The 21,017-nt window shown below is 40.8% G+C and overlaps 69 non-coding genes across 69 annotated transcripts; all 69 read right to left on the minus strand.

Moving 5' to 3' along the window:
• Positions 1-219: 219 nt before the first annotated feature.
• Positions 220-334, minus strand: TRNAL-CAA (transfer RNA leucine (anticodon CAA)). The gene is made up of 2 exons: positions 297-334; positions 220-265 (listed from the first exon to the last, which is right to left on the minus strand). It is a non-coding gene; the product is annotated as a tRNA-Leu (tRNA).
• An 89-nt stretch (positions 335-423) lies between these two features.
• On the minus strand, positions 424-538 carry TRNAL-CAA (transfer RNA leucine (anticodon CAA)). Its single transcript has 2 exons — positions 501-538; positions 424-469 (listed from the first exon to the last, which is right to left on the minus strand). It is a non-coding gene; the product is annotated as a tRNA-Leu (tRNA).
• An 89-nt stretch (positions 539-627) lies between these two features.
• TRNAL-CAA (transfer RNA leucine (anticodon CAA)) lies at positions 628-742 on the minus strand. Its single transcript has 2 exons — positions 705-742; positions 628-673 (listed from the first exon to the last, which is right to left on the minus strand). It is a non-coding gene; the product is annotated as a tRNA-Leu (tRNA).
• A 293-nt stretch (positions 743-1,035) lies between these two features.
• TRNAL-CAA (transfer RNA leucine (anticodon CAA)) lies at positions 1,036-1,150 on the minus strand. Its single transcript has 2 exons — positions 1,113-1,150; positions 1,036-1,081 (listed from the first exon to the last, which is right to left on the minus strand). It is a non-coding gene; the product is annotated as a tRNA-Leu (tRNA).
• Positions 1,151-1,230: 80 nt separating this feature from the next.
• Positions 1,231-1,345, minus strand: TRNAL-CAA (transfer RNA leucine (anticodon CAA)). The gene is made up of 2 exons: positions 1,308-1,345; positions 1,231-1,276 (listed from the first exon to the last, which is right to left on the minus strand). It is a non-coding gene; the product is annotated as a tRNA-Leu (tRNA).
• Positions 1,346-1,434: 89 nt separating this feature from the next.
• On the minus strand, positions 1,435-1,549 carry TRNAL-CAA (transfer RNA leucine (anticodon CAA)). The gene is made up of 2 exons: positions 1,512-1,549; positions 1,435-1,480 (listed from the first exon to the last, which is right to left on the minus strand). It is a non-coding gene; the product is annotated as a tRNA-Leu (tRNA).
• An 89-nt stretch (positions 1,550-1,638) lies between these two features.
• TRNAL-CAA (transfer RNA leucine (anticodon CAA)) lies at positions 1,639-1,753 on the minus strand. Its single transcript has 2 exons — positions 1,716-1,753; positions 1,639-1,684 (listed from the first exon to the last, which is right to left on the minus strand). It is a non-coding gene; the product is annotated as a tRNA-Leu (tRNA).
• Positions 1,754-1,842: 89 nt separating this feature from the next.
• On the minus strand, positions 1,843-1,957 carry TRNAL-CAA (transfer RNA leucine (anticodon CAA)). The gene is made up of 2 exons: positions 1,920-1,957; positions 1,843-1,888 (listed from the first exon to the last, which is right to left on the minus strand). It is a non-coding gene; the product is annotated as a tRNA-Leu (tRNA).
• A 293-nt stretch (positions 1,958-2,250) lies between these two features.
• Positions 2,251-2,373, minus strand: TRNAL-CAA (transfer RNA leucine (anticodon CAA)). Its single transcript has 2 exons — positions 2,336-2,373; positions 2,251-2,296 (listed from the first exon to the last, which is right to left on the minus strand). It is a non-coding gene; the product is annotated as a tRNA-Leu (tRNA).
• Positions 2,374-2,870: 497 nt separating this feature from the next.
• On the minus strand, positions 2,871-2,985 carry TRNAL-CAA (transfer RNA leucine (anticodon CAA)). The gene is made up of 2 exons: positions 2,948-2,985; positions 2,871-2,916 (listed from the first exon to the last, which is right to left on the minus strand). It is a non-coding gene; the product is annotated as a tRNA-Leu (tRNA).
• An 89-nt stretch (positions 2,986-3,074) lies between these two features.
• Positions 3,075-3,189, minus strand: TRNAL-CAA (transfer RNA leucine (anticodon CAA)). The gene is made up of 2 exons: positions 3,152-3,189; positions 3,075-3,120 (listed from the first exon to the last, which is right to left on the minus strand). It is a non-coding gene; the product is annotated as a tRNA-Leu (tRNA).
• Positions 3,190-3,278: 89 nt separating this feature from the next.
• On the minus strand, positions 3,279-3,393 carry TRNAL-CAA (transfer RNA leucine (anticodon CAA)). Its single transcript has 2 exons — positions 3,356-3,393; positions 3,279-3,324 (listed from the first exon to the last, which is right to left on the minus strand). It is a non-coding gene; the product is annotated as a tRNA-Leu (tRNA).
• Positions 3,394-3,482: 89 nt separating this feature from the next.
• Positions 3,483-3,597, minus strand: TRNAL-CAA (transfer RNA leucine (anticodon CAA)). The gene is made up of 2 exons: positions 3,560-3,597; positions 3,483-3,528 (listed from the first exon to the last, which is right to left on the minus strand). It is a non-coding gene; the product is annotated as a tRNA-Leu (tRNA).
• An 89-nt stretch (positions 3,598-3,686) lies between these two features.
• Positions 3,687-3,801, minus strand: TRNAL-CAA (transfer RNA leucine (anticodon CAA)). The gene is made up of 2 exons: positions 3,764-3,801; positions 3,687-3,732 (listed from the first exon to the last, which is right to left on the minus strand). It is a non-coding gene; the product is annotated as a tRNA-Leu (tRNA).
• A 497-nt stretch (positions 3,802-4,298) lies between these two features.
• Positions 4,299-4,413, minus strand: TRNAL-CAA (transfer RNA leucine (anticodon CAA)). Its single transcript has 2 exons — positions 4,376-4,413; positions 4,299-4,344 (listed from the first exon to the last, which is right to left on the minus strand). It is a non-coding gene; the product is annotated as a tRNA-Leu (tRNA).
• An 89-nt stretch (positions 4,414-4,502) lies between these two features.
• On the minus strand, positions 4,503-4,617 carry TRNAL-CAA (transfer RNA leucine (anticodon CAA)). Its single transcript has 2 exons — positions 4,580-4,617; positions 4,503-4,548 (listed from the first exon to the last, which is right to left on the minus strand). It is a non-coding gene; the product is annotated as a tRNA-Leu (tRNA).
• An 89-nt stretch (positions 4,618-4,706) lies between these two features.
• Positions 4,707-4,821, minus strand: TRNAL-CAA (transfer RNA leucine (anticodon CAA)). Its single transcript has 2 exons — positions 4,784-4,821; positions 4,707-4,752 (listed from the first exon to the last, which is right to left on the minus strand). It is a non-coding gene; the product is annotated as a tRNA-Leu (tRNA).
• An 89-nt stretch (positions 4,822-4,910) lies between these two features.
• On the minus strand, positions 4,911-5,025 carry TRNAL-CAA (transfer RNA leucine (anticodon CAA)). Its single transcript has 2 exons — positions 4,988-5,025; positions 4,911-4,956 (listed from the first exon to the last, which is right to left on the minus strand). It is a non-coding gene; the product is annotated as a tRNA-Leu (tRNA).
• An 89-nt stretch (positions 5,026-5,114) lies between these two features.
• TRNAL-CAA (transfer RNA leucine (anticodon CAA)) lies at positions 5,115-5,229 on the minus strand. The gene is made up of 2 exons: positions 5,192-5,229; positions 5,115-5,160 (listed from the first exon to the last, which is right to left on the minus strand). It is a non-coding gene; the product is annotated as a tRNA-Leu (tRNA).
• A 292-nt stretch (positions 5,230-5,521) lies between these two features.
• On the minus strand, positions 5,522-5,636 carry TRNAL-CAA (transfer RNA leucine (anticodon CAA)). Its single transcript has 2 exons — positions 5,599-5,636; positions 5,522-5,567 (listed from the first exon to the last, which is right to left on the minus strand). It is a non-coding gene; the product is annotated as a tRNA-Leu (tRNA).
• Positions 5,637-6,337: 701 nt separating this feature from the next.
• Positions 6,338-6,452, minus strand: TRNAL-CAA (transfer RNA leucine (anticodon CAA)). The gene is made up of 2 exons: positions 6,415-6,452; positions 6,338-6,383 (listed from the first exon to the last, which is right to left on the minus strand). It is a non-coding gene; the product is annotated as a tRNA-Leu (tRNA).
• An 89-nt stretch (positions 6,453-6,541) lies between these two features.
• Positions 6,542-6,664, minus strand: TRNAL-CAA (transfer RNA leucine (anticodon CAA)). Its single transcript has 2 exons — positions 6,627-6,664; positions 6,542-6,587 (listed from the first exon to the last, which is right to left on the minus strand). It is a non-coding gene; the product is annotated as a tRNA-Leu (tRNA).
• A 497-nt stretch (positions 6,665-7,161) lies between these two features.
• Positions 7,162-7,276, minus strand: TRNAL-CAA (transfer RNA leucine (anticodon CAA)). The gene is made up of 2 exons: positions 7,239-7,276; positions 7,162-7,207 (listed from the first exon to the last, which is right to left on the minus strand). It is a non-coding gene; the product is annotated as a tRNA-Leu (tRNA).
• Positions 7,277-7,365: 89 nt separating this feature from the next.
• Positions 7,366-7,480, minus strand: TRNAL-CAA (transfer RNA leucine (anticodon CAA)). Its single transcript has 2 exons — positions 7,443-7,480; positions 7,366-7,411 (listed from the first exon to the last, which is right to left on the minus strand). It is a non-coding gene; the product is annotated as a tRNA-Leu (tRNA).
• Positions 7,481-7,569: 89 nt separating this feature from the next.
• On the minus strand, positions 7,570-7,684 carry TRNAL-CAA (transfer RNA leucine (anticodon CAA)). Its single transcript has 2 exons — positions 7,647-7,684; positions 7,570-7,615 (listed from the first exon to the last, which is right to left on the minus strand). It is a non-coding gene; the product is annotated as a tRNA-Leu (tRNA).
• An 89-nt stretch (positions 7,685-7,773) lies between these two features.
• TRNAL-CAA (transfer RNA leucine (anticodon CAA)) lies at positions 7,774-7,888 on the minus strand. The gene is made up of 2 exons: positions 7,851-7,888; positions 7,774-7,819 (listed from the first exon to the last, which is right to left on the minus strand). It is a non-coding gene; the product is annotated as a tRNA-Leu (tRNA).
• Positions 7,889-7,977: 89 nt separating this feature from the next.
• Positions 7,978-8,092, minus strand: TRNAL-CAA (transfer RNA leucine (anticodon CAA)). The gene is made up of 2 exons: positions 8,055-8,092; positions 7,978-8,023 (listed from the first exon to the last, which is right to left on the minus strand). It is a non-coding gene; the product is annotated as a tRNA-Leu (tRNA).
• Positions 8,093-8,181: 89 nt separating this feature from the next.
• TRNAL-CAA (transfer RNA leucine (anticodon CAA)) lies at positions 8,182-8,296 on the minus strand. The gene is made up of 2 exons: positions 8,259-8,296; positions 8,182-8,227 (listed from the first exon to the last, which is right to left on the minus strand). It is a non-coding gene; the product is annotated as a tRNA-Leu (tRNA).
• Positions 8,297-8,793: 497 nt separating this feature from the next.
• On the minus strand, positions 8,794-8,908 carry TRNAL-CAA (transfer RNA leucine (anticodon CAA)). Its single transcript has 2 exons — positions 8,871-8,908; positions 8,794-8,839 (listed from the first exon to the last, which is right to left on the minus strand). It is a non-coding gene; the product is annotated as a tRNA-Leu (tRNA).
• Positions 8,909-8,997: 89 nt separating this feature from the next.
• Positions 8,998-9,112, minus strand: TRNAL-CAA (transfer RNA leucine (anticodon CAA)). The gene is made up of 2 exons: positions 9,075-9,112; positions 8,998-9,043 (listed from the first exon to the last, which is right to left on the minus strand). It is a non-coding gene; the product is annotated as a tRNA-Leu (tRNA).
• Positions 9,113-9,201: 89 nt separating this feature from the next.
• On the minus strand, positions 9,202-9,316 carry TRNAL-CAA (transfer RNA leucine (anticodon CAA)). The gene is made up of 2 exons: positions 9,279-9,316; positions 9,202-9,247 (listed from the first exon to the last, which is right to left on the minus strand). It is a non-coding gene; the product is annotated as a tRNA-Leu (tRNA).
• Positions 9,317-9,405: 89 nt separating this feature from the next.
• TRNAL-CAA (transfer RNA leucine (anticodon CAA)) lies at positions 9,406-9,520 on the minus strand. Its single transcript has 2 exons — positions 9,483-9,520; positions 9,406-9,451 (listed from the first exon to the last, which is right to left on the minus strand). It is a non-coding gene; the product is annotated as a tRNA-Leu (tRNA).
• Positions 9,521-10,017: 497 nt separating this feature from the next.
• Positions 10,018-10,132, minus strand: TRNAL-CAA (transfer RNA leucine (anticodon CAA)). Its single transcript has 2 exons — positions 10,095-10,132; positions 10,018-10,063 (listed from the first exon to the last, which is right to left on the minus strand). It is a non-coding gene; the product is annotated as a tRNA-Leu (tRNA).
• An 89-nt stretch (positions 10,133-10,221) lies between these two features.
• TRNAL-CAA (transfer RNA leucine (anticodon CAA)) lies at positions 10,222-10,336 on the minus strand. The gene is made up of 2 exons: positions 10,299-10,336; positions 10,222-10,267 (listed from the first exon to the last, which is right to left on the minus strand). It is a non-coding gene; the product is annotated as a tRNA-Leu (tRNA).
• Positions 10,337-10,425: 89 nt separating this feature from the next.
• Positions 10,426-10,540, minus strand: TRNAL-CAA (transfer RNA leucine (anticodon CAA)). Its single transcript has 2 exons — positions 10,503-10,540; positions 10,426-10,471 (listed from the first exon to the last, which is right to left on the minus strand). It is a non-coding gene; the product is annotated as a tRNA-Leu (tRNA).
• Positions 10,541-10,629: 89 nt separating this feature from the next.
• On the minus strand, positions 10,630-10,744 carry TRNAL-CAA (transfer RNA leucine (anticodon CAA)). The gene is made up of 2 exons: positions 10,707-10,744; positions 10,630-10,675 (listed from the first exon to the last, which is right to left on the minus strand). It is a non-coding gene; the product is annotated as a tRNA-Leu (tRNA).
• Positions 10,745-10,833: 89 nt separating this feature from the next.
• Positions 10,834-10,948, minus strand: TRNAL-CAA (transfer RNA leucine (anticodon CAA)). The gene is made up of 2 exons: positions 10,911-10,948; positions 10,834-10,879 (listed from the first exon to the last, which is right to left on the minus strand). It is a non-coding gene; the product is annotated as a tRNA-Leu (tRNA).
• Positions 10,949-11,037: 89 nt separating this feature from the next.
• On the minus strand, positions 11,038-11,152 carry TRNAL-CAA (transfer RNA leucine (anticodon CAA)). Its single transcript has 2 exons — positions 11,115-11,152; positions 11,038-11,083 (listed from the first exon to the last, which is right to left on the minus strand). It is a non-coding gene; the product is annotated as a tRNA-Leu (tRNA).
• Positions 11,153-11,649: 497 nt separating this feature from the next.
• Positions 11,650-11,764, minus strand: TRNAL-CAA (transfer RNA leucine (anticodon CAA)). The gene is made up of 2 exons: positions 11,727-11,764; positions 11,650-11,695 (listed from the first exon to the last, which is right to left on the minus strand). It is a non-coding gene; the product is annotated as a tRNA-Leu (tRNA).
• Positions 11,765-11,853: 89 nt separating this feature from the next.
• TRNAL-CAA (transfer RNA leucine (anticodon CAA)) lies at positions 11,854-11,968 on the minus strand. Its single transcript has 2 exons — positions 11,931-11,968; positions 11,854-11,899 (listed from the first exon to the last, which is right to left on the minus strand). It is a non-coding gene; the product is annotated as a tRNA-Leu (tRNA).
• An 89-nt stretch (positions 11,969-12,057) lies between these two features.
• TRNAL-CAA (transfer RNA leucine (anticodon CAA)) lies at positions 12,058-12,172 on the minus strand. Its single transcript has 2 exons — positions 12,135-12,172; positions 12,058-12,103 (listed from the first exon to the last, which is right to left on the minus strand). It is a non-coding gene; the product is annotated as a tRNA-Leu (tRNA).
• An 89-nt stretch (positions 12,173-12,261) lies between these two features.
• TRNAL-CAA (transfer RNA leucine (anticodon CAA)) lies at positions 12,262-12,376 on the minus strand. Its single transcript has 2 exons — positions 12,339-12,376; positions 12,262-12,307 (listed from the first exon to the last, which is right to left on the minus strand). It is a non-coding gene; the product is annotated as a tRNA-Leu (tRNA).
• Positions 12,377-12,465: 89 nt separating this feature from the next.
• TRNAL-CAA (transfer RNA leucine (anticodon CAA)) lies at positions 12,466-12,580 on the minus strand. The gene is made up of 2 exons: positions 12,543-12,580; positions 12,466-12,511 (listed from the first exon to the last, which is right to left on the minus strand). It is a non-coding gene; the product is annotated as a tRNA-Leu (tRNA).
• A 497-nt stretch (positions 12,581-13,077) lies between these two features.
• TRNAL-CAA (transfer RNA leucine (anticodon CAA)) lies at positions 13,078-13,192 on the minus strand. Its single transcript has 2 exons — positions 13,155-13,192; positions 13,078-13,123 (listed from the first exon to the last, which is right to left on the minus strand). It is a non-coding gene; the product is annotated as a tRNA-Leu (tRNA).
• Positions 13,193-13,281: 89 nt separating this feature from the next.
• On the minus strand, positions 13,282-13,396 carry TRNAL-CAA (transfer RNA leucine (anticodon CAA)). Its single transcript has 2 exons — positions 13,359-13,396; positions 13,282-13,327 (listed from the first exon to the last, which is right to left on the minus strand). It is a non-coding gene; the product is annotated as a tRNA-Leu (tRNA).
• An 89-nt stretch (positions 13,397-13,485) lies between these two features.
• Positions 13,486-13,600, minus strand: TRNAL-CAA (transfer RNA leucine (anticodon CAA)). Its single transcript has 2 exons — positions 13,563-13,600; positions 13,486-13,531 (listed from the first exon to the last, which is right to left on the minus strand). It is a non-coding gene; the product is annotated as a tRNA-Leu (tRNA).
• An 89-nt stretch (positions 13,601-13,689) lies between these two features.
• On the minus strand, positions 13,690-13,804 carry TRNAL-CAA (transfer RNA leucine (anticodon CAA)). Its single transcript has 2 exons — positions 13,767-13,804; positions 13,690-13,735 (listed from the first exon to the last, which is right to left on the minus strand). It is a non-coding gene; the product is annotated as a tRNA-Leu (tRNA).
• An 89-nt stretch (positions 13,805-13,893) lies between these two features.
• Positions 13,894-14,008, minus strand: TRNAL-CAA (transfer RNA leucine (anticodon CAA)). Its single transcript has 2 exons — positions 13,971-14,008; positions 13,894-13,939 (listed from the first exon to the last, which is right to left on the minus strand). It is a non-coding gene; the product is annotated as a tRNA-Leu (tRNA).
• Positions 14,009-14,502: 494 nt separating this feature from the next.
• On the minus strand, positions 14,503-14,617 carry TRNAL-CAA (transfer RNA leucine (anticodon CAA)). The gene is made up of 2 exons: positions 14,580-14,617; positions 14,503-14,548 (listed from the first exon to the last, which is right to left on the minus strand). It is a non-coding gene; the product is annotated as a tRNA-Leu (tRNA).
• Positions 14,618-14,706: 89 nt separating this feature from the next.
• Positions 14,707-14,821, minus strand: TRNAL-CAA (transfer RNA leucine (anticodon CAA)). Its single transcript has 2 exons — positions 14,784-14,821; positions 14,707-14,752 (listed from the first exon to the last, which is right to left on the minus strand). It is a non-coding gene; the product is annotated as a tRNA-Leu (tRNA).
• An 89-nt stretch (positions 14,822-14,910) lies between these two features.
• TRNAL-CAA (transfer RNA leucine (anticodon CAA)) lies at positions 14,911-15,025 on the minus strand. Its single transcript has 2 exons — positions 14,988-15,025; positions 14,911-14,956 (listed from the first exon to the last, which is right to left on the minus strand). It is a non-coding gene; the product is annotated as a tRNA-Leu (tRNA).
• Positions 15,026-15,114: 89 nt separating this feature from the next.
• Positions 15,115-15,229, minus strand: TRNAL-CAA (transfer RNA leucine (anticodon CAA)). The gene is made up of 2 exons: positions 15,192-15,229; positions 15,115-15,160 (listed from the first exon to the last, which is right to left on the minus strand). It is a non-coding gene; the product is annotated as a tRNA-Leu (tRNA).
• An 89-nt stretch (positions 15,230-15,318) lies between these two features.
• On the minus strand, positions 15,319-15,433 carry TRNAL-CAA (transfer RNA leucine (anticodon CAA)). The gene is made up of 2 exons: positions 15,396-15,433; positions 15,319-15,364 (listed from the first exon to the last, which is right to left on the minus strand). It is a non-coding gene; the product is annotated as a tRNA-Leu (tRNA).
• A 293-nt stretch (positions 15,434-15,726) lies between these two features.
• Positions 15,727-15,841, minus strand: TRNAL-CAA (transfer RNA leucine (anticodon CAA)). The gene is made up of 2 exons: positions 15,804-15,841; positions 15,727-15,772 (listed from the first exon to the last, which is right to left on the minus strand). It is a non-coding gene; the product is annotated as a tRNA-Leu (tRNA).
• Positions 15,842-16,542: 701 nt separating this feature from the next.
• TRNAL-CAA (transfer RNA leucine (anticodon CAA)) lies at positions 16,543-16,657 on the minus strand. The gene is made up of 2 exons: positions 16,620-16,657; positions 16,543-16,588 (listed from the first exon to the last, which is right to left on the minus strand). It is a non-coding gene; the product is annotated as a tRNA-Leu (tRNA).
• Positions 16,658-16,746: 89 nt separating this feature from the next.
• Positions 16,747-16,861, minus strand: TRNAL-CAA (transfer RNA leucine (anticodon CAA)). The gene is made up of 2 exons: positions 16,824-16,861; positions 16,747-16,792 (listed from the first exon to the last, which is right to left on the minus strand). It is a non-coding gene; the product is annotated as a tRNA-Leu (tRNA).
• An 89-nt stretch (positions 16,862-16,950) lies between these two features.
• On the minus strand, positions 16,951-17,065 carry TRNAL-CAA (transfer RNA leucine (anticodon CAA)). The gene is made up of 2 exons: positions 17,028-17,065; positions 16,951-16,996 (listed from the first exon to the last, which is right to left on the minus strand). It is a non-coding gene; the product is annotated as a tRNA-Leu (tRNA).
• Positions 17,066-17,562: 497 nt separating this feature from the next.
• On the minus strand, positions 17,563-17,677 carry TRNAL-CAA (transfer RNA leucine (anticodon CAA)). Its single transcript has 2 exons — positions 17,640-17,677; positions 17,563-17,608 (listed from the first exon to the last, which is right to left on the minus strand). It is a non-coding gene; the product is annotated as a tRNA-Leu (tRNA).
• An 89-nt stretch (positions 17,678-17,766) lies between these two features.
• On the minus strand, positions 17,767-17,881 carry TRNAL-CAA (transfer RNA leucine (anticodon CAA)). The gene is made up of 2 exons: positions 17,844-17,881; positions 17,767-17,812 (listed from the first exon to the last, which is right to left on the minus strand). It is a non-coding gene; the product is annotated as a tRNA-Leu (tRNA).
• Positions 17,882-17,970: 89 nt separating this feature from the next.
• On the minus strand, positions 17,971-18,085 carry TRNAL-CAA (transfer RNA leucine (anticodon CAA)). The gene is made up of 2 exons: positions 18,048-18,085; positions 17,971-18,016 (listed from the first exon to the last, which is right to left on the minus strand). It is a non-coding gene; the product is annotated as a tRNA-Leu (tRNA).
• Positions 18,086-18,174: 89 nt separating this feature from the next.
• On the minus strand, positions 18,175-18,289 carry TRNAL-CAA (transfer RNA leucine (anticodon CAA)). Its single transcript has 2 exons — positions 18,252-18,289; positions 18,175-18,220 (listed from the first exon to the last, which is right to left on the minus strand). It is a non-coding gene; the product is annotated as a tRNA-Leu (tRNA).
• Positions 18,290-18,378: 89 nt separating this feature from the next.
• TRNAL-CAA (transfer RNA leucine (anticodon CAA)) lies at positions 18,379-18,493 on the minus strand. The gene is made up of 2 exons: positions 18,456-18,493; positions 18,379-18,424 (listed from the first exon to the last, which is right to left on the minus strand). It is a non-coding gene; the product is annotated as a tRNA-Leu (tRNA).
• Positions 18,494-18,582: 89 nt separating this feature from the next.
• Positions 18,583-18,697, minus strand: TRNAL-CAA (transfer RNA leucine (anticodon CAA)). The gene is made up of 2 exons: positions 18,660-18,697; positions 18,583-18,628 (listed from the first exon to the last, which is right to left on the minus strand). It is a non-coding gene; the product is annotated as a tRNA-Leu (tRNA).
• A 494-nt stretch (positions 18,698-19,191) lies between these two features.
• Positions 19,192-19,306, minus strand: TRNAL-CAA (transfer RNA leucine (anticodon CAA)). The gene is made up of 2 exons: positions 19,269-19,306; positions 19,192-19,237 (listed from the first exon to the last, which is right to left on the minus strand). It is a non-coding gene; the product is annotated as a tRNA-Leu (tRNA).
• An 89-nt stretch (positions 19,307-19,395) lies between these two features.
• TRNAL-CAA (transfer RNA leucine (anticodon CAA)) lies at positions 19,396-19,510 on the minus strand. The gene is made up of 2 exons: positions 19,473-19,510; positions 19,396-19,441 (listed from the first exon to the last, which is right to left on the minus strand). It is a non-coding gene; the product is annotated as a tRNA-Leu (tRNA).
• Positions 19,511-19,599: 89 nt separating this feature from the next.
• Positions 19,600-19,714, minus strand: TRNAL-CAA (transfer RNA leucine (anticodon CAA)). Its single transcript has 2 exons — positions 19,677-19,714; positions 19,600-19,645 (listed from the first exon to the last, which is right to left on the minus strand). It is a non-coding gene; the product is annotated as a tRNA-Leu (tRNA).
• An 89-nt stretch (positions 19,715-19,803) lies between these two features.
• TRNAL-CAA (transfer RNA leucine (anticodon CAA)) lies at positions 19,804-19,918 on the minus strand. The gene is made up of 2 exons: positions 19,881-19,918; positions 19,804-19,849 (listed from the first exon to the last, which is right to left on the minus strand). It is a non-coding gene; the product is annotated as a tRNA-Leu (tRNA).
• Positions 19,919-20,007: 89 nt separating this feature from the next.
• On the minus strand, positions 20,008-20,122 carry TRNAL-CAA (transfer RNA leucine (anticodon CAA)). Its single transcript has 2 exons — positions 20,085-20,122; positions 20,008-20,053 (listed from the first exon to the last, which is right to left on the minus strand). It is a non-coding gene; the product is annotated as a tRNA-Leu (tRNA).
• Positions 20,123-20,414: 292 nt separating this feature from the next.
• On the minus strand, positions 20,415-20,529 carry TRNAL-CAA (transfer RNA leucine (anticodon CAA)). The gene is made up of 2 exons: positions 20,492-20,529; positions 20,415-20,460 (listed from the first exon to the last, which is right to left on the minus strand). It is a non-coding gene; the product is annotated as a tRNA-Leu (tRNA).
• Between the last annotated feature and the right edge of the window lie 488 nt (positions 20,530-21,017).

Consider the following 21,017-nt stretch of genomic DNA (forward strand, 5'->3'; position numbering starts at 1 on the left):
ATATTAAAAACAACGTGTCAGAAGTGGGATTCGAACCCACGCCTACAATTGCAGACCAGAACACTCGCATCTTCTTAAGGCGAAGATATATTCTTGAGTCTGGCGACTTAGACCGCTCGGCCATCCTTACGTTTAACCAAGCCTTACGCTTACTTCAAATTTGAGAGGTATTGCTTATTTTACATAAAACACGATCCAAATTTCATATTAAAAACAACGTGTCAGAAGTGGGATTCGAACCCACGAATACAATTGTAGACCAGAACACTCGCACCTTCTTAAGGCGAAGATATATTCTTGAGTCTGGCGCCTTAGACCGCTCGGCCATCCTGACGTCTAACCAAGTCTTACGCTTACTTCAAATTTGAGAGATATTGCTTATTTTACATAAAACACTGTCCAAATTTCATATTAAAAACAACATGTCAGAAGTGGGATTCGAACCCACGCCTACAATTGTAGACCAGAACACTCGCACCTTCTTAAGGCGAAGATATATTCTTGAGTCTGGCGCCTTAGACCGCTCGGCCATCCTGACGTCTAACCAAGTCTTACGCTTACTTCAAGTTTGAGAGATATTGCTTATTTTACATAAAACACGATCCAAATTTCATATTAAAAACAACGTGTCAGAAGTGGGATTCGAACCCACGCCTACAATTGTAGACCAGAACACTCGCACCTTCTTAAGGCGAAGATATATTCTTGAGTCTGGCGCCTTAGACTGCTCGGCCATCCTGACGTTTAACCAAGTCTTACGATTACTTCAAATTTGAGAGATATTGCTTAGTTTACATAAAACACGATCCAAATTTCATATTAAAAACAACGTGTCAGAAGTGGGATTAGAAACCACGCCTACAATTGTAGACCATAACACTCGCACCTTCTTAAGGCGAAGATATATTCTTGAGTCTGGCGCCTTAGACCGCTCGGCCATCCTGACGTCTAACCAAGTCTTACGCTTACTTCAAATTTGAGAGATATTGCTTATTTTACATAAAACACTGTCCAAATTTCATATTAAAAACAACATGTCAGAAGTGGGATTCGAACCCACGCCTACAATTGTGGACCAGAACACTCGCACCTTCTTAAGGCGAAGATATATTCTTGAGTCTGGCGCCTTAGACCGATCGGCCATCCTGGCGTTTAACCAAGTCTTACGCTTACTTCAAATATTGCTTATTTTACATAAAACACGATCCAAATTTCATATTAAAAACAACGTGCCAGAAGTCGGATTCGAACCCACGCCTACAATTGTAGGCCAGAACGCTCGCACCTTCTTAAGGGGAAGATATGTTCTTGAGTCTGGCGCCTTAGACCGCTCGGCCATCCTGACGTCTAACCAAGTCTTACGCTTACTTCAAATTTGAGAGATATTGCTTATTTTACATAAAACACTGTCCAAATTTCATATTAAAAACAACATGTCAGAAGTGGGATACGAACCCACGCCTACAATTGTAGACCAGAACACTCGCACCTTCTTTAGGCGAAGATATATTCTTGAGTCTGGCGCCTTAGACCGCTCGGCCATCCTGACGTTTAACCAAGTCTTACGCTTACTTCAAATTTGAGAGATATTGCTTATTTTACATAAAACACTGTCCAAATTTCATATTAAAAACAACATGTCAGAAGTGGGATTCGAACCCACGCCTACAATTGTAGACCAGAACAATCGCACCTTCTTAAGGCGAAGATATATTCTTGAGTCTGGCGCCTTAGACCGCTCGGCCATCCTGACGTCTAACCAAGTCTTACGCTTACTTCAAGTTTGAGAGATATTGCTTATTTTACATAAAACACGATCCAAATTTCATATTAAAAACAACGTGTCAGAAGTGGGATTCGAACCCACGCCTACAATTGTAGACCAGAACACTCGCACCTTCTTAAGGCGAAGACATATTCTTGAGTCTGGCGCCTTAGACTGCTCGGCCATCCTGACGTTTAACCAAGTCTTACGATTACTTCAAATTTGAGAGATATTGCTTAGTTTACATAAAACACGATCCAAATTTCATATTAAAAACAACGTGTCAGAAGTGGGATTAGAAACCACGCCTACAATTGTAGACCATAACACTCGCACCTTCTTAAGGCGAAGATATATTCTTGAGTCTGGCGCCTTAGACCGCTCGGCCATCCTTACGTTTAACCAAGTGTTACGCTTACTTCAAATTTGAGAGATATTGCTTATTTTACATAAAACACGATCAAAATTTCATATCAGAAACAACGTGTCAGAAGTGGGATTCGAACCAACGCCTACAATTGTAGACCAGAACACTCCCACCTTCTTAAGGCGAAGATATATTGATATATTCTTGAGTCTGGCGCCTTAGACCGCTCGGCCATCCTGACGTCTAACCAAGTCTTACGCTTACTTCAAATTTGAGAGATATTGCTTATTTTACATAAAACACGATCCAAATTTCATATTAAAATCAACATGTCAGAAGTGGGATTAGAAACCTCGCCTACAATTGTAGACCAGAACACTCGCACCTTCTTAAGGCGAAGATATATTCTTGAGTCTGGCGCCTTAGACCGCTCGGCCATCCTGACGTTTAACCAAGTCTTACGCTTACTTTAAATTTGAGAGATATTGCTTATTTTACATAAAACACGATCCAAATTTCATATTAAAAACAACGTGTCAGAAGTGGGATTCGATCCCACGTCTGCAATTGCAGACCAGAACACTCGCATCTTCTTAAGGCGAAGATATATTCTTGAGATAGGCGACTTAGACCGCTCGGCCATCCTTACGTTTAACCAAGTCTTACGCTTACTTCAAATTTGAGAGATATTGCTTATTTTACATAAAACACGATCCAAATTTCATATTAAAAACAACGTGTCAGAAGTGGGATTCGAACCCACGAATACAATTGTAGACCAGAATACTCGCACCTTCTTAAGGCGAAGATATATTCTTGAGTCTGGCGCCTTAGACCGCTCGGCCATCCTGACGTTTAACCAAGTCTCACGCTTACTTCAAATTTGAGAGATATTGCTTATTTTACATAAAACACGATCAAAATTTCATATTAGAAACAACGTGTCAGAAGTGGGATTCGAACCCACGCCTACAATTGTAGACCAGAACACTCGCACCTTCTTAAGGCGAAGATATATTCTTGAGTCTGGCGCCTTAGACCGCTCGGCCATCCTGACGTCTAACCAAGTTTTATGCTTACTTCAAATTTGAGAGATATTGCTTATTTTACATAAAACACGATCCAAATTTCATATTAAAAACAACGTGTCAGAAGTGGGATTCGAACCCACGCCTACAATTGTAGACCAGAACGCTCGCACCTTCTTAAGGCGAAGATATGTTCTTGAGTCTGGCGCCTTAGACCGCTCGGCCATCCTGACGTCTAACCAAGTCTTACGCTTACTTCAAGTTTGAGAGATATTGCTTATTTTACATAAAACACGATCCAAATTTCATATTAAAAACAATGTGTCAGAAGTGGGATTCGAACCCACGCCTACAATTGTAGACCAGAACACTCGCACCTTCTTAAGGAGAAGATATATTCTTGAGTCTGGCGCCTTAGACCGCTCGGCCATCCTGACGTCTAACCAAGTCTTACGCTTACTTCAAGTTTGAGAGATATTGCTTATTTTACATAAAACACTGTCCAAATTTCATATTAAAAACAACATGTCAGAAGTGGGATTCGAACCCACGCCTACAATTGTAGACCAGAACACTCGCACCTTCTTAAGGCGAAGATATATTCTTGAGTCTGGCGCCTTAGACCGCTCGGCCACCCTTACGTTTAGTCAAGTCTTACGGTTACTTCAAATTTGAGAGATATTGCTTATTTTACATAAAACACGATCCAAATTTCATATTAAAAACAACGTGTCAGAAGTGGGATTCGATCCCACGTCTGCAATTGCAGACCAGAACACTCGCATCTTCTTAAGGCGAAGATATATTCTTGAGATAGGCGACTTAGACCGCTCGGCCATCCTTACGTTTAACCAAGTCTTACGCTTACTTCAAATTTGAGAGATATTGCTTATTTTACATAAAACACGATCCAAATTTCATATTAAAAACAACGTGTCAGAAGTGGGATTCGAACCCACGAATACAATTGTAGACCAGAATACTCGCACCTTCTTAAGGCGAAGATATATTCTTGAGTCTGGCGGCTTAGACCGCTCGGCCATCCTGACGTTTAACCAAGTCTCACGCTTACTTCAAATTTGAGAGATATTGCTTATTTTACATAAAACACGATCAAAATTTCATATTAGAAACAACGTGTCAGAAGTGGGATTCGAACCCACGCCTACAATTGTAGACCAGAACACTCGCACCTTCTTAAGGCGAAGATATATTCTTGAGTCTGGCGCCTTAGACCGCTCGGCCATCCTGACGTCTAACCAAGTTTTATGCTTACTTCAAATTTGAGAGATATTGCTTATTTTACATAAAACACGATCCAAATTTCATATTAAAAACAACGTGTCAGAAGTGGGATTCGAACCCACGCCTACAATTGTAGACCAGAACGCTCGCACCTTCTTAAGGCGAAGATATGTTCTTGAGTCTGGCGCCTTAGACCGCTCGGCCATCCTGACGTCTAACCAAGTCTTACGCTTACTTCAAATTTGAGAGATATTGCTTATTTTACATAAAACACTGTCCAAATTTCATATTAAAAACAACATGTCAGAAGTGGGATTCGAACCCACGCCTACAATTGTAGACCAGAACACTCGCACCTTCTTAAGGCAAAGATATATTCTTGAGTCTGGCGCCTTAGACCGCTCGGCCATCCTGACGTCTAACCAAGTCTTACGCTTACTTCAAGTTTGAGAGATATTGCTTATTTTACATAAAACACGATCCAAATTTCATATTAAAAACAATGTGTCAGAAGTGGGATTCGAACCCACGCCTACAATTGTAGACCAGAACACTCGCACCTTCTTAAGGAGAAGATATATTCTTGAGTCTGGCGCCTTAGACCGCTCGGCCATCCTGACGTCTAACCAAGTCTTACGCTTACTTCAAGTTTGAGAGATATTGCTTATTTTACATAAAACACTGTCCAAATTTCATATTAAAAACAACATGTCAGAAGTGGGATTCGAACCCACGCCTACAATTGTAGACCAGAACACTCGCACCTTCTTAAGGCGAAGATATATTCTTGAGTCTGGCGCCTTAGACCGCTCGGCCACCCTTACGTTTAGTCAAGTCTTACGCTTACTTCAAATTTGAGAGATATTGCTTATTTTACATAAAACACGATCTAAATTTCATATTAAAAACAACATATCAGAACTGGGATTCGAACCCACACCTACAATGTAGACCAGAACACTCGCACCTTCTTAAGGAGAAGATATATTCTTGAGTCTGGCGCTTTAGACCGCTCGGCCATCCTGACGTCTAACCAAGTCTTACGCTTACTTCAAATTTGAGAGATATTGCTTATTTTACATAAAACACGATCCAAATTTCATATTAAAAACAACGTGTCAGAAGTGGGATTCGAACCCACGCCTACAATTGTAGACCAGAACACTCGCACCTTCTTAAGGCGAAGATATATTCTTGAGTCCGGCGCCTTAGACCGCTCGGCCACCCTGACGTTTAACCAAGTCTTACGCTTACTTCAAATTTGAGAGATATTGCTTATTTTACATAAAACACGATCCAAATTTCATATTAAAAACAACGTGTCAGAAGTGGGATTAGAAACCACGCCTACAATTGTAGACCATAACACTCGCACCTTCTTAAGGCGAAGATATATTCTTGAGTCTGGCGCCTTAGACCGCTCGGCCATCCTTACGTTTAACCAAGTGTTACGCTTACTTCAAATTTGAGAGATATTGCTTATTTTACATAAAACACTGTCCAAATTTCATATTAAAAACAACGTGTCAGAAGTGGGATTAGAAACCACGCCTACAATTGTAGACCAGAACACTCGCACCTTCTTAAGGCGAAGATATATTATTGAGTCTGGCGCCTTAGACCGCTCGGCCACCCTGACGTTTAACCAAGTCTTACGCTTACTTCAAATTTGAGAGATATTGCTTATTTTACATAAAACACGATCCAAATTTCATATTAAAAACAACGTGTCAGAAGTGGGATTAGAAACCACGCCTACAATTGTAGACCATAACACTCGCACCTTCTTAAGGCGAAGATATATTCTTGAGTCTGGCGCCTTAGACCGCTCGGCCATCCTTACGTTTAACCAAGTCTTACGCTTACTTCAAATTTGAGAGATATTGCTTATTTTACATAAAACACTGTCCAAATTTCATATTAAAAACAACATGTCAGAAGTGGGATTCGAACCCACGCCTACAATTGTAGACCAGAACACTCGCACCTTCTTAAGGCGAAGATATATTCTTGAGTCTGGCGCCTTAGACCGCTCGGCCATCCTTACGTTTAACCAAGTGTTACGCTTACTTCAAATTTGAGAGATATTGCTTATTTTACATAAAACACGATCAAAATTTCATATCAGAAACAACGTGTCAGAAGTGGGATTCGAACCAACGCCTACAATTGTAGACCAGAACACTCCCACCTTCTTAAGGCGAAGATATATTGATATATTCTTGAGTCTGGCGCCTTAGACCGCTCGGCCATCCTGACGTCTAACCAAGTCTTACGCTTACTTCAAATTTGAGAGATATTGCTTATTTTACATAAAACACGATCCAAATTTCATATTAAAATCAACATGTCAGAAGTGGGATTAGAAACCTCGCCTACAATTGTAGACCAGAACACTCGCACCTTCTTAAGGCGAAGATATATTCTTGAGTCTGGCGCCTTAGACCGCTCGGCCATCCTGACGTTTAACCAAGTCTTACGCTTACTTTAAATTTGAGAGATATTGCTTATTTTACATAAAACACGATCCAAATTTCATATTAAAAACAACGTGTCAGAAGTGGGATTCGATCCCACGTCTGCAATTGCAGACCAGAACACTCGCATCTTCTTAAGGCGAAGATATATTCTTGAGATAGGCGACTTAGACCGCTCGGCCATCCTTACGTTTAACCAAGTCTTACGCTTACTTCAAATTTGAGAGATATTGCTTATTTTACATAAAACACGATCCAAATTTCATATTAAAAACAACGTGTCAGAAGTGGGATTCGAACCCACGAATACAATTGTAGACCAGAATACTCGCACCTTCTTAAGGCGAAGATATATTCTTGAGTCTGGCGCCTTAGACCGCTCGGCCATCCTGACGTTTAACTAAGTCTCACGCTTACTTCAAATTTGAGAGATATTGCTTATTTTACATAAAACACGATCAAAATTTCATATTAGAAACAACGTGTCAGAAGTGGGATTCGAACCCACGCCTACAATTGTAGACCAGAACACTCGCACCTTCTTAAGGCGAAGATATATTCTTGAGTCTGGCGCCTTAGACCGCTCGGCCATCCTGACGTCTAACCAAGTTTTATGCTTACTTCAAATTTGAGAGATATTGCTTATTTTACATAAAACACGATCCAAATTTCATATTAAAAACAACGTGTCAGAAGTGGGATTCGAACCCACGCCTACAATTGTAGACCAGAACGCTCGCACCTTCTTAAGGCGAAGATATGTTCTTGAGTCTGGCGCCTTAGACCGCTCGGCCATCCTGACGTCTAACCAAGTCTTACGCTTACTTCAAATTTGAGAGATATTGCTTATTTTACATAAAACACTGTCCAAATTTCATATTAAAAACAACATGTCAGAAGTGGGATTCGAACCCACGCCTACAATTGTAGACCAGAACACTCGCACCTTCTTAAGGCGAAGATATATTCTTGAGCCTGGCGCCTTAGACCGCTCGGCCATCCTGACGTCTAACCAAGTCTTACGCTTACTTCAAGTTTGAGAGATATTGCTTATTTTACATAAAACACGATCCAAATTTCATATTAAAAACAATGTGTCAGAAGTGGGATTCGAACCCACGCCTACAATTGTAGACCAGAACACTCGCACCTTCTTAAGGAGAAGATATATTCTTGAGTCTGGCGCCTTAGACCGCTCGGCCATCCTGACGTCTAACCAAGTCTTACGCTTACTTCAAGTTTGAGAGATATTGCTTATTTTACATAAAACACTGTCCAAATTTCATATTAAAAACAACATGTCAGAAGTGGGATTCGAACCCACGCCTACAATTGTAGACCAGAACACTCGCACCTTCTTAAGGCGAAGATATATTCTTGAGTCTGGCGCCTTAGACCGCTCGGCCACCCTTACGTTTAGTCAAGTCTTACGGTTACTTCAAATTTGAGAGATATTGCTTATTTTACATAAAACACGATCCAAATTTCATATTAAAAACAACGTGTCAGAAGTGGGATTCGATCCCACGTCTGCAATTGCAGACCAGAACACTCGCATCTTCTTAAGGCGAAGATATATTCTTGAGATAGGCGACTTAGACCGCTCGGCCATCCTTACGTTTAACCAAGTCTTACGCTTACTTCAAATTTGAGAGATATTGCTTATTTTACATAAAACACGATCCAAATTTCATATTAAAAACAACGTGTCAGAAGTGGGATTCGAACCCACGAATACAATTGTAGACCAGAATACTCGCACCTTCTTAAGGCGAAGATATATTCTTGAGTCTGGCGGCTTAGACCGCTCGGCCATCCTGACGTTTAACCAAGTCTCACGCTTACTTCAAATTTGAGAGATATTGCTTATTTTACATAAAACACGATCAAAATTTCATATTAGAAACAACGTGTCAGAAGTGGGATTCGAACCCACGCCTACAATTGTAGACCAGAACACTCGCACCTTCTTAAGGCGAAGATATATTCTTGAGTCTGGCGCCTTAGACCGCTCGGCCATCCTGACGTCTAACCAAGTTTTATGCTTACTTCAAATTTGAGAGATATTGCTTATTTTACATAAAACACGATCCAAATTTCATATTAAAAACAACGTGTCAGAAGTGGGATTCGAACCCACGCCTACAATTGTAGACCAGAACGCTCGCACCTTCTTAAGGCGAAGATATGTTCTTGAGTCTGGCGCCTTAGACCGCTCGGCCATCCTGACGTCTAACCAAGTCTTACGCTTACTTCAAATTTGAGAGATATTGCTTATTTTACATAAAACACTGTCCAAATTTCATATTAAAAACAACATGTCAGAAGTGGGATTCGAACCCACGCCTACAATTGTAGACCAGAACACTCGCACCTTCTTAAGGCAAAGATATATTCTTGAGTCTGGCGCCTTAGACCGCTCGGCCATCCTGACGTCTAACCAAGTCTTACGCTTACTTCAAGTTTGAGAGATATTGCTTATTTTACATAAAACACGATCCAAATTTCATATTAAAAACAATGTGTCAGAAGTGGGATTCGAACCCACGCCTACAATTGTAGACCAGAACACTCGCACCTTCTTAAGGAGAAGATATATTCTTGAGTCTGGCGCCTTAGACCGCTCGGCCATCCTGACGTCTAACCAAGTCTTACGCTTACTTCAAATTTGAGAGATATTGCTTATTTTACATAAAACACGATCCAAATTTCATATTAAAATCAACATGTCAGAAGTGGGATTAGAAACCTCGCCTACAATTGTAGACCAGAACACTCGCACCTTCTTAAGGCGAAGATATATTCTTGAGTCTGGCGCCTTAGACCGCTCGGCCATCCTGACGTTTAACCAAGTCTTACGCTTACTTTAAATTTGAGAGATATTGCTTATTTTACATAAAACACGATCCAAATTTCATATTAAAAACAACGTGTCAGAAGTGGGATTCGATCCCACGTCTGCAATTGCAGACCAGAACACTCGCATCTTCTTAAGGCGAAGATATATTCTTGAGATAGGCGACTTAGACCGCTCGGCCATCCTTACGTTTAACCAAGTCTTACGCTTACTTCAAATTTGAGAGATATTGCTTATTTTACATAAAACACGATCCAAATTTCATATTAAAAACAACGTGTCAGAAGTGGGATTCGAACCCACGAATACAATTGTAGACCAGAATACTCGCACCTTCTTAAGGCGAAGATATATTCTTGAGTCTGGCGCCTTAGACCGCTCGGCCATCCTGACGTTTAACCAAGTCTCACGCTTACTTCAAATTTGAGAGATATTGCTTATTTTACATAAAACACGATCAAAATTTCATATTAGAAACAACGTGTCAGAAGTGGGATTCGAACCCACGCCTACAATTGTAGACCAGAACACTCGCACCTTCTTAAGGCGAAGATATATTCTTGAGTCTGGCGCCTTAGACCGCTCGGCCATCCTGACGTCTAACCAAGTTTTATGCTTACTTCAAATTTGAGAGATATTGCTTATTTTACATAAAACACGATCCAAATTTCATATTAAAAACAACGTGTCAGAAGTGGGATTCGAACCCACGCCTACAATTGTAGACCAGAACGCTCGCACCTTCTTAAGGCGAAGATATGTTCTTGAGTCTGGCGCCTTAGACCGCTCGGCCATCCTGACGTCTAACCAAGTCTTACGCTTACTTCAAATTTGAGAGATATTGCTTATTTTACATAAAACACTGTCCAAATTTCATATTAAAAACAACATGTCAGAAGTGGGATTCGAACCCACGCCTACAATTGTAGACCAGAACACTCGCACCTTCTTAAGGCGAAGATATATTCTTGAGCCTGGCGCCTTAGACCGCTCGGCCATCCTGACGTCTAACCAAGTCTTACGCTTACTTCAAGTTTGAGAGATATTGCTTATTTTACATAAAACACGATCCAAATTTCATATTAAAAACAATGTGTCAGAAGTGGGATTCGAACCCACGCCTACAATTGTAGACCAGAACACTCGCACCTTCTTAAGGAGAAGATATATTCTTGAGTCTGGCGCCTTAGACCGCTCGGCCATCCTGACGTCTAACCAAGTCTTACGCTTACTTCAAGTTTGAGAGATATTGCTTATTTTACATAAAACACTGTCCAAATTTCATATTAAAAACAACATGTCAGAAGTGGGATTCGAACCCACGCCTACAATTGTAGACCAGAACACTCGCACCTTCTTAAGGCGAAGATATATTCTTGAGTCTGGCGCCTTAGACCGCTCGGCCACCCTTACGTTTAGTCAAGTCTTACGGTTACTTCAAATTTGAGAGATATTGCTTATTTTACATAAAACACGATCCAAATTTCATATTAAAAACAACGTGTCAGAAGTGGGATTCGATCCCACGTCTGCAATTGCAGACCAGAACACTCGCATCTTCTTAAGGCGAAGATATATTCTTGAGATAGGCGACTTAGACCGCTCGGCCATCCTTACGTTTAACCAAGTCTTACGCTTACTTCAAATTTGAGAGATATTGCTTATTTTACATAAAACACGATCCAAATTTCATATTAAAAACAACGTGTCAGAAGTGGGATTCGAACCCACGAATACAATTGTAGACCAGAATACTCGCACCTTCTTAAGGCGAAGATATATTCTTGAGTCTGGCGGCTTAGACCGCTCGGCCATCCTGACGTTTAACCAAGTCTCACGCTTACTTCAAATTTGAGAGATATTGCTTATTTTACATAAAACACGATCAAAATTTCATATTAGAAACAACGTGTCAGAAGTGGGATTCGAACCCACGCCTACAATTGTAGACCAGAACACTCGCACCTTCTTAAGGCGAAGATATATTCTTGAGTCTGGCGCCTTAGACCGCTCGGCCATCCTGACGTCTAACCAAGTTTTATGCTTACTTCAAATTTGAGAGATATTGCTTATTTTACATAAAACACGATCCAAATTTCATATTAAAAACAACGTGTCAGAAGTGGGATTCGAACCCACGCCTACAATTGTAGACCAGAACGCTCGCACCTTCTTAAGGCGAAGATATGTTCTTGAGTCTGGCGCCTTAGACCGCTCGGCCATCCTGACGTCTAACCAAGTCTTACGCTTACTTCAAATTTGAGAGATATTGCTTATTTTACATAAAACACTGTCCAAATTTCATATTAAAAACAACATGTCAGAAGTGGGATTCGAACCCACGCCTACAATTGTAGACCAGAACACTCGCACCTTCTTAAGGCGAAGATATATTCTTGAGCCTGGCGCCTTAGACCGCTCGGCCATCCTGACGTCTAACCAAGTCTTACGCTTACTTCAAGTTTGAGAGATATTGCTTATTTTACATAAAACACGATCCAAATTTCATATTAAAAACAATGTGTCAGAAGTGGGATTCGAACCCACGCCTACAATTGTAGACCAGAACACTCGCACCTTCTTAAGGAGAAGATATATTCTTGAGTCTGGCGCCTTAGACCGCTCGGCCATCCTGACGTCTAACCAAGTCTTACGCTTACTTCAAGTTTGAGAGATATTGCTTATTTTACATAAAACACTGTCCAAATTTCATATTAAAAACAACATGTCAGAAGTGGGATTCGAACCCACGCCTACAATTGTAGACCAGAACACTCGCACCTTCTTAAGGCGAAGATATATTCTTGAGTCTGGCGCCTTAGACCGCTCGGCCACCCTTACGTTTAGTCAAGTCTTACGGTTACTTCAAATTTGAGAGATATTGCTTATTTTACATAAAACACGATCCAAATTTCATATTAAAAACAACGTGTCAGAAGTGGGATTCGATCCCACGTCTGCAATTGCAGACCAGAACACTCGCATCTTCTTAAGGCGAAGATATATTCTTGAGATAGGCGACTTAGACCGCTCGGCCATCCTTACGTTTAACCAAGTCTTACGCTTACTTCAAATTTGAGAGATATTGCTTATTTTACATAAAACACGATCCAAATTTCATATTAAAAACAACGTGTCAGAAGTGGGATTCGAACCCACGAATACAATTGTAGACCAGAATACTCGCACCTTCTTAAGGCGAAGATATATTCTTGAGTCTGGCGGCTTAGACCGCTCGGCCATCCTGACGTTTAACCAAGTCTCACGCTTACTTCAAATTTGAGAGATATTGCTTATTTTACATAAAACACGATCAAAATTTCATATTAGAAACAACGTGTCAGAAGTGGGATTCGAACCCACGCCTACAATTGTAGACCAGAACACTCGCACCTTCTTAAGGCGAAGATATATTCTTGAGTCTGGCGCCTTAGACCGCTCGGCCATCCTGACGTCTAACCAAGTTTTATGCTTACTTCAAATTTGAGAGATATTGCTTATTTTACATAAAACACGATCCAAATTTCATATTAAAAACAACGTGTCAGAAGTGGGATTCGAACCCACGCCTACAATTGTAGACCAGAACGCTCGCACCTTCTTAAGGCGAAGATATGTTCTTGAGTCTGGCGCCTTAGACCGCTCGGCCATCCTGACGTCTAACCAAGTCTTACGCTTACTTCAAATTTGAGAGATATTGCTTATTTTACATAAAACACTGTCCAAATTTCATATTAAAAACAACATGTCAGAAGTGGGATTCGAACCCACGCCTACAATTGTAGACCAGAACACTCGCACCTTCTTAAGGCGAAGATATATTCTTGAGCCTGGCGCCTTAGACCGCTCGGCCATCCTGACGTCTAACCAAGTCTTACGCTTACTTCAAGTTTGAGAGATATTGCTTATTTTACATAAAACACGATCCAAATTTCATATTAAAAACAATGTGTCAGAAGTGGGATTCGAACCCACGCCTACAATTGTAGACCAGAACACTCGCACCTTCTTAAGGAGAAGATATATTCTTGAGTCTGGCGCCTTAGACCGCTCGGCCATCCTGACGTCTAACCAAGTCTTACGCTTACTTCAAGTTTGAGAGATATTGCTTATTTTACATAAAACACTGTCCAAATTTCATATTAAAAACAACATGTCAGAAGTGGGATTCGAACCCACGCCTACAATTGTAGACCAGAACACTCGCACCTTCTTAAGGCGAAGATATATTCTTGAGTCTGGCGCCTTAGACCGCTCGGCCACCCTTACGTTTAGTCAAGTCTTACGGTTACTTCAAATTTGAGAGATATTGCTTATTTTACATAAAACACGATCCAAATTTCATATTAAAAACAACGTGTCAGAAGTGGGATTCGATCCCACGTCTGCAATTGCAGACCAGAACACTCGCATCTTCTTAAGGCGAAGATATATTCTTGAGATAGGCGACTTAGACCGCTCGGCCATCCTTACGTTTAACCAAGTCTTACGCTTACTTCAAATTTGAGAGATATTGCTTATTTTACATAAAACACGATCCAAATTTCATATTAAAAACGTGTCAGAAGTGGGATTCGAACCCACGAATACAATTGTAGACCAGAATACTCGCACCTTCTTAAGGCGAAGATATATTCTTGAGTCTGGCGGCTTAGACCGCTCGGCCATCCTGACGTTTAACCAAGTCTCACGCTTACTTCAAATTTGAGAGATATTGCTTATTTTACATAAAACACGATCAAAATTTCATATTAGAAACAACGTGTCAGAAGTGGGATTCGAACCCACGCCTACAATTGTAGACCAGAACACTCGCACCTTCTTAAGGCGAAGATATATTCTTGAGTCTGGCGCCTTAGACCGCTCGGCCATCCTGACGTCTAACCAAGTTTTATGCTTACTTCAAATTTGAGAGATATTGCTTATTTTACATAAAACACGATCCAAATTTCATATTAAAAACAACGTGTCAGAAGTGGGATTCGAACCCACGCCTACAATTGTAGACCAGAACGCTCGCACCTTCTTAAGGCGAAGATATGTTCTTGAGTCTGGCGCCTTAGACCGCTCGGCCATCCTGACGTCTAACCAAGTCTTACGCTTACTTCAAATTTGAGAGATATTGCTTATTTTACATAAAACACTGTCCAAATTTCATATTAAAAACAACATGTCAGAAGTGGGATTCGAACCCACGCCTACAATTGTAGACCAGAACACTCGCACCTTCTTAAGGCGAAGATATATTCTTGAGTCTGGCGCCTTAGACCGCTCGGCCATCCTGACGTCTAACCAAGTCTTACGCTTACTTCAAGTTTGAGAGATATTGCTTATTTTACATAAAACACGATCCAAATTTCATATTAAAAACAATGTGTCAGAAGTGGGATTCGAACCCACGCCTACAATTGTAGACCAGAACACTCGCACCTTCTTAAGGAGAAGATATATTCTTGAGTCTGGCGCCTTAGACCGCTCGGCCATCCTGACGTCTAACCAAGTCTTACGCTTACTTCAAGTTTGAGAGATATTGCTTATTTTACATAAAACACTGTCCAAATTTCATATTAAAAACAACATGTCAGAAGTGGGATTCGAACCCACGCCTACAATTGTAGACCAGAACACTCGCACCTTCTTAAGGCGAAGATATATTCTTGAGTCTGGCGCCTTAGACCGCTCGGCCACCCTTACGTTTAGTCAAGTCTTACGGTTACTTCAAATTTGAGAGATATTGCTTATTTTACATAAAACACGATCCAAATTTCATATTAAAAACAACGTGTCAGAAGTGGGATTCGATCCCACGTCTGCAATTGCAGACCAGAACACTCGCATCTTCTTAAGGCGAAGATATATTCTTGAGATAGGCGACTTAGACCGCTCGGCCATCCTTACGTTTAACCAAGTCTTACGCTTACTTCAAATTTGAGAGATATTGCTTATTTTACATAAAACACGATCCAAATTTCATATTAAAAACAACGTGTCAGAAGTGGGATTCGAACCCACGCCTACAATTGTAGACCAGAACACTCGCACCTTCTTAAGGCGAAGATATATTCTTGAGTCTGGCGCCTTAGACCGCTCGGCCACCCTGACGTTTAACCAAGTCTTACGCTTACTTCAAATTTGAGAGATATTGCTTATTTTACATAAAACACGATCCAAATTTCATATTAAAAACAACGTGTCAGAAGTGGGATTAGAAACCACGCCTACAATTGTAGACCATAACACTCGCACCTTCTTAAGGCGAAGATATATTCTTGAGTCTGGCGCCTTAGACCGCTCGGCCATCCTTACGTTTAACCAAGTGTTACGCTTACTTCAAATTTGAGAGATATTGCTTATTTTACATAAAACACTGTCCAAATTTCATATTAAAAACAACGTGTCAGAAGTGGGATTAGAAACCACGCCTACAATTGTAGACCAGAACACTCGCACCTTCTTAAGGCGAAGATATATTCTTGAGTCTGGCGCCTTAGACCGCTCGGCCACCCTGACGTTTAACCAAGTCTTACGCTTACTTCAAATTTGAGAGATATTGCTTATTTTACATAAAACACGATCCAAATTTCATATTAAAAACAACGTGTCAGAAGTGGGATTAGAAACCACGCCTACAATTGTAGACCATAACACTCGCACCTTCTTAAGGCGAAGATATATTCTTGAGTCTGGCGCCTTAGACCGCTCGGCCATCCTTACGTTTAACCAAGTCTTACGCTTACTTCAAATTTGAGAGATATTGCTTATTTTACATAAAACACTGTCCAAATTTCATATTAAAAACAACATGTCAGAAGTGGGATTCGAACCCACGCCTACAATTGTAGACCAGAACACTCGCACCTTCTTAAGGCGAAGATATATTCTTGAGTCTGGCGCCTTAGACCGCTCGGCCATCCTGACGTTTAACCAAGTCTTACGCTTACTTCAAATTTGAGAGATATTGCTTATTTTACATAAAACACGATCCAAATTTCATATTAAAAACAATGTGTCAGAAGTGGGATTCGAACCCACGCCTACAATTGTAGACCAGAACACTCGCACCTTCTTAAGGAGAAGATATATTCTTGAGTCTGGCGCCTTAGACCGCTCGGCCATCCTGACGTCTAACCAAGTCTTACGCTTACTTCAAGTTTGAGAGATATTGCTTATTTTACATAAAACACGATCCAAATTTCATATTAAAAACAATGTGTCAGAAGTGGGATTCGAACCCACGCCTACAATTGTAGACCAGAACACTCGCACCTTCTTAAGGAGAAGATATATTCTTGAGTCTGGCGCCTTAGACCGCTCGGCCATCCTGACGTCTAACCAAGTCTTACGCTTACTTCAAATTTGAGAGATATTGCTTATTTTACATAAAACACGATCCAAATTTCATATTAAAATCAACATGTCAGAAGTGGGATTAGAAACCTCGCCTACAATTGTAGACCAGAACACTCGCACCTTCTTAAGGCGAAGATATATTCTTGAGTCTGGCGCCTTAGACCGCTCGGCCATCCTGACGTTTAACCAAGTCTTACGCTTACTTTAAATTTGAGAGATATTGCTTATTTTACATAAAACACGATCCAAATTTCATATTAAAAACAACGTGTCAGAAGTGGGATTCGATCCCACGTCTGCAATTGCAGACCAGAACACTCGCATCTTCTTAAGGCGAAGATATATTCTTGAGATAGGCGACTTAGACCGCTCGGCCATCCTTACGTTTAACCAAGTCTTACGCTTACTTCAAATTTGAGAGATATTGCTTATTTTACATAAAACACGATCCAAATTTCATATTAAAAACAACGTGTCAGAAGTGGGATTCGAACCCACGAATACAATTGTAGACCAGAATACTCGCACCTTCTTAAGGCGAAGATATATTCTTGAGTCTGGCGCCTTAGACCGCTCGGCCATCCTGACGTTTAACCAAGTCTCACGCTTACTTCAAATTTGAGAGATATTGCTTATTTTACATAAAACACGATCAAAATTTCATATTAGAAACAACGTGTCAGAAGTGGGATTCGAACCCACGCCTACAATTGTAGACCAGAACACTCGCACCTTCTTAAGGCGAAGATATATTCTTGAGTCTGGCGCCTTAGACCGCTCGGCCATCCTGACGTCTAACCAAGTTTTATGCTTACTTCAAATTTGAGAGATATTGCTTATTTTACATAAAACACGATCCAAATTTCATATTAAAAACAACGTGTCAGAAGTGGGATTCGAACCCACGCCTACAATTGTAGACCAGAACGCTCGCACCTTCTTAAGGCGAAGATATGTTCTTGAGTCTGGCGCCTTAGACCGCTCGGCCATCCTGACGTCTAACCAAGTCTTACGCTTACTTCAAATTTGAGAGATATTGCTTATTTTACATAAAACACTGTCCAAATTTCATATTAAAAACAACATGTCAGAAGTGGGATTCGAACCCACGCCTACAATTGTAGACCAGAACACTCGCACCTTCTTAAGGCGAAGATATATTCTTGAGCCTGGCGCCTTAGACCGCTCGGCCATCCTGACGTCTAACCAAGTCTTACGCTTACTTCAAGTTTGAGAGATATTGCTTATTTTACATAAAACACGATCCAAATTTCATATTAAAAACAATGTGTCAGAAGTGGGATTCGAACCCACGCCTACAATTGTAGACCAGAACACTCGCACCTTCTTAAGGAGAAGATATATTCTTGAGTCTGGCGCCTTAGACCGCTCGGCCATCCTGACGTCTAACCAAGTCTTACGCTTACTTCAAGTTTGAGAGATATTGCTTATTTTACATAAAACACTGTCCAAATTTCATATTAAAAACAACATGTCAGAAGTGGGATTCGAACCCACGCCTACAATTGTAGACCAGAACACTCGCACCTTCTTAAGGCGAAGATATATTCTTGAGTCTGGCGCCTTAGACCGCTCGGCCACCCTTACGTTTAGTCAAGTCTTACGGTTACTTCAAATTTGAGAGATATTGCTTATTTTACATAAAACACGATCCAAATTTCATATTAAAAACAACGTGTCAGAAGTGGGATTCGATCCCACGTCTGCAATTGCAGACCAGAACACTCGCATCTTCTTAAGGCGAAGATATATTCTTGAGATAGGCGACTTAGACCGCTCGGCCATCCTTACGTTTAACCAAGTCTTACGCTTACTTCAAATTTGAGAGATATTGCTTATTTTACATAAAACACGATCCAAATTTCATATTAAAAACGTGTCAGAAGTGGGATTCGAACCCACGAATACAATTGTAGACCAGAATACTCGCACCTTCTTAAGGCGAAGATATATTCTTGAGTCTGGCGGCTTAGACCGCTCGGCCATCCTGACGTTTAACCAAGTCTCACGCTTACTTCAAATTTGAGAGATATTGCTTATTTTACATAAAACACGATCAAAATTTCATATTAGAAACAACGTGTCAGAAGTGGGATTCGAACCCACGCCTACAATTGTAGACCAGAACACTCGCACCTTCTTAAGGCGAAGATATATTCTTGAGTCTGGCGCCTTAGACCGCTCGGCCATCCTGACGTCTAACCAAGTTTTATGCTTACTTCAAATTTGAGAGATATTGCTTATTTTACATAAAACACGATCCAAATTTCATATTAAAAACAACGTGTCAGAAGTGGGATTCGAACCCACGCCTACAATTGTAGACCAGAACGCTCGCACCTTCTTAAGGCGAAGATATGTTCTTGAGTCTGGCGCCTTAGACCGCTCGGCCATCCTGACGTCTAACCAAGTCTTACGCTTACTTCAAATTTGAGAGATATTGCTTATTTTACATAAAACACTGTCCAAATTTCATATTAAAAACAACATGTCAGAAGTGGGATTCGAACCCACGCCTACAATTGTAGACCAGAACACTCGCACCTTCTTAAGGCAAAGATATATTCTTGAGTCTGGCGCCTTAGACCGCTCGGCCATCCTGACGTCTAACCAAGTCTTACGCTTACTTCAAGTTTGAGAGATATTGCTTATTTTACATAAAACACGATCCAAATTTCATATTAAAAACAATGTGTCAGAAGTGGGATTCGAACCCACGCCTACAATTGTAGACCAGAACACTCGCACCTTCTTAAGGAGAAGATATATTCTTGAGTCTGGCGCCTTAGACCGCTCGGCCATCCTGACGTCTAACCAAGTCTTACGCTTACTTCAAGTTTGAGAGATATTGCTTATTTTACATAAAACACTGTCCAAATTTCATATTAAAAACAACATGTCAGAAGTGGGATTCGAACCCACGCCTACAATTGTAGACCAGAACACTCGCACCTTCTTAAGGCGAAGATATATTCTTGAGTCTGGCGCCTTAGACCGCTCGGCCACCCTTACGTTTAGTCAAGTCTTACGCTTACTTCAAATTTGAGAGATATTGCTTATTTTACATAAAACACGATCTAAATTTCATATTAAAAACAACATATCAGAACTGGGATTCGAACCCACACCTACAATGTAGACCAGAACACTCGCACCTTCTTAAGGAGAAGATATATTCTTGAGTCTGGCGCTTTAGACCGCTCGGCCATCCTGACGTCTAACCAAGTCTTACGCTTACTTCAAATTTGAGAGATATTGCTTATTTTACATAAAACACGATCCAAATTTCATATTAAAAACAACGTGTCAGAAGTGGGATTCGAACCCACGCCTACAATTGTAGACCAGAACACTCGCACCTTCTTAAGGCGAAGATATATTCTTGAGTCTGGCGCCTTAGACCGCTCGGCCACCCTGACGTTTAACCAAGTCTTACGCTTACTTCAAATTTGAGAGATATTGCTTATTTTACATAAAACACGATCCAAATTTCATATTAAAAACAACGTGTCAGAAGTGGGATTAGAAACCACGCCTACAATTGTAGACCATAACACTCGCACCTTCTTAAGGCGAAGATATATTCTTGAGTCTGGCGCCTTAGACCGCTCGGCCATCCTTACGTTTAACCAAGTGTTACGCTTACTTCAAATTTGAGAGATATTGCTTATTTTACATAAAACACTGTCCAAATTTCATATTAAAAACAACGTGTCAGAAGTGGGATTAGAAACCACGCCTACAATTGTAGACCAGAACACTCGCACCTTCTTAAGGCGAAGATATATTCTTGAGTCTGGCGCCTTAGACCGCTCGGCCACCCTGACGTTTAACCAAGTCTTACGCTTACTTCAAATTTGAGAGATATTGCTTATTTTACATAAAACACGATCCAAATTTCATATTA

This window comes from Pholcus phalangioides, unplaced genomic scaffold, assembly GCF_987345545.1.
Source record: "Pholcus phalangioides strain wild (caught in Gottingen) unplaced genomic scaffold, Ppha-v1.0 ptg000015l_1, whole genome shotgun sequence".
NCBI classification, from domain to species: domain Eukaryota; kingdom Metazoa; phylum Arthropoda; class Arachnida; order Araneae; family Pholcidae; genus Pholcus; species Pholcus phalangioides.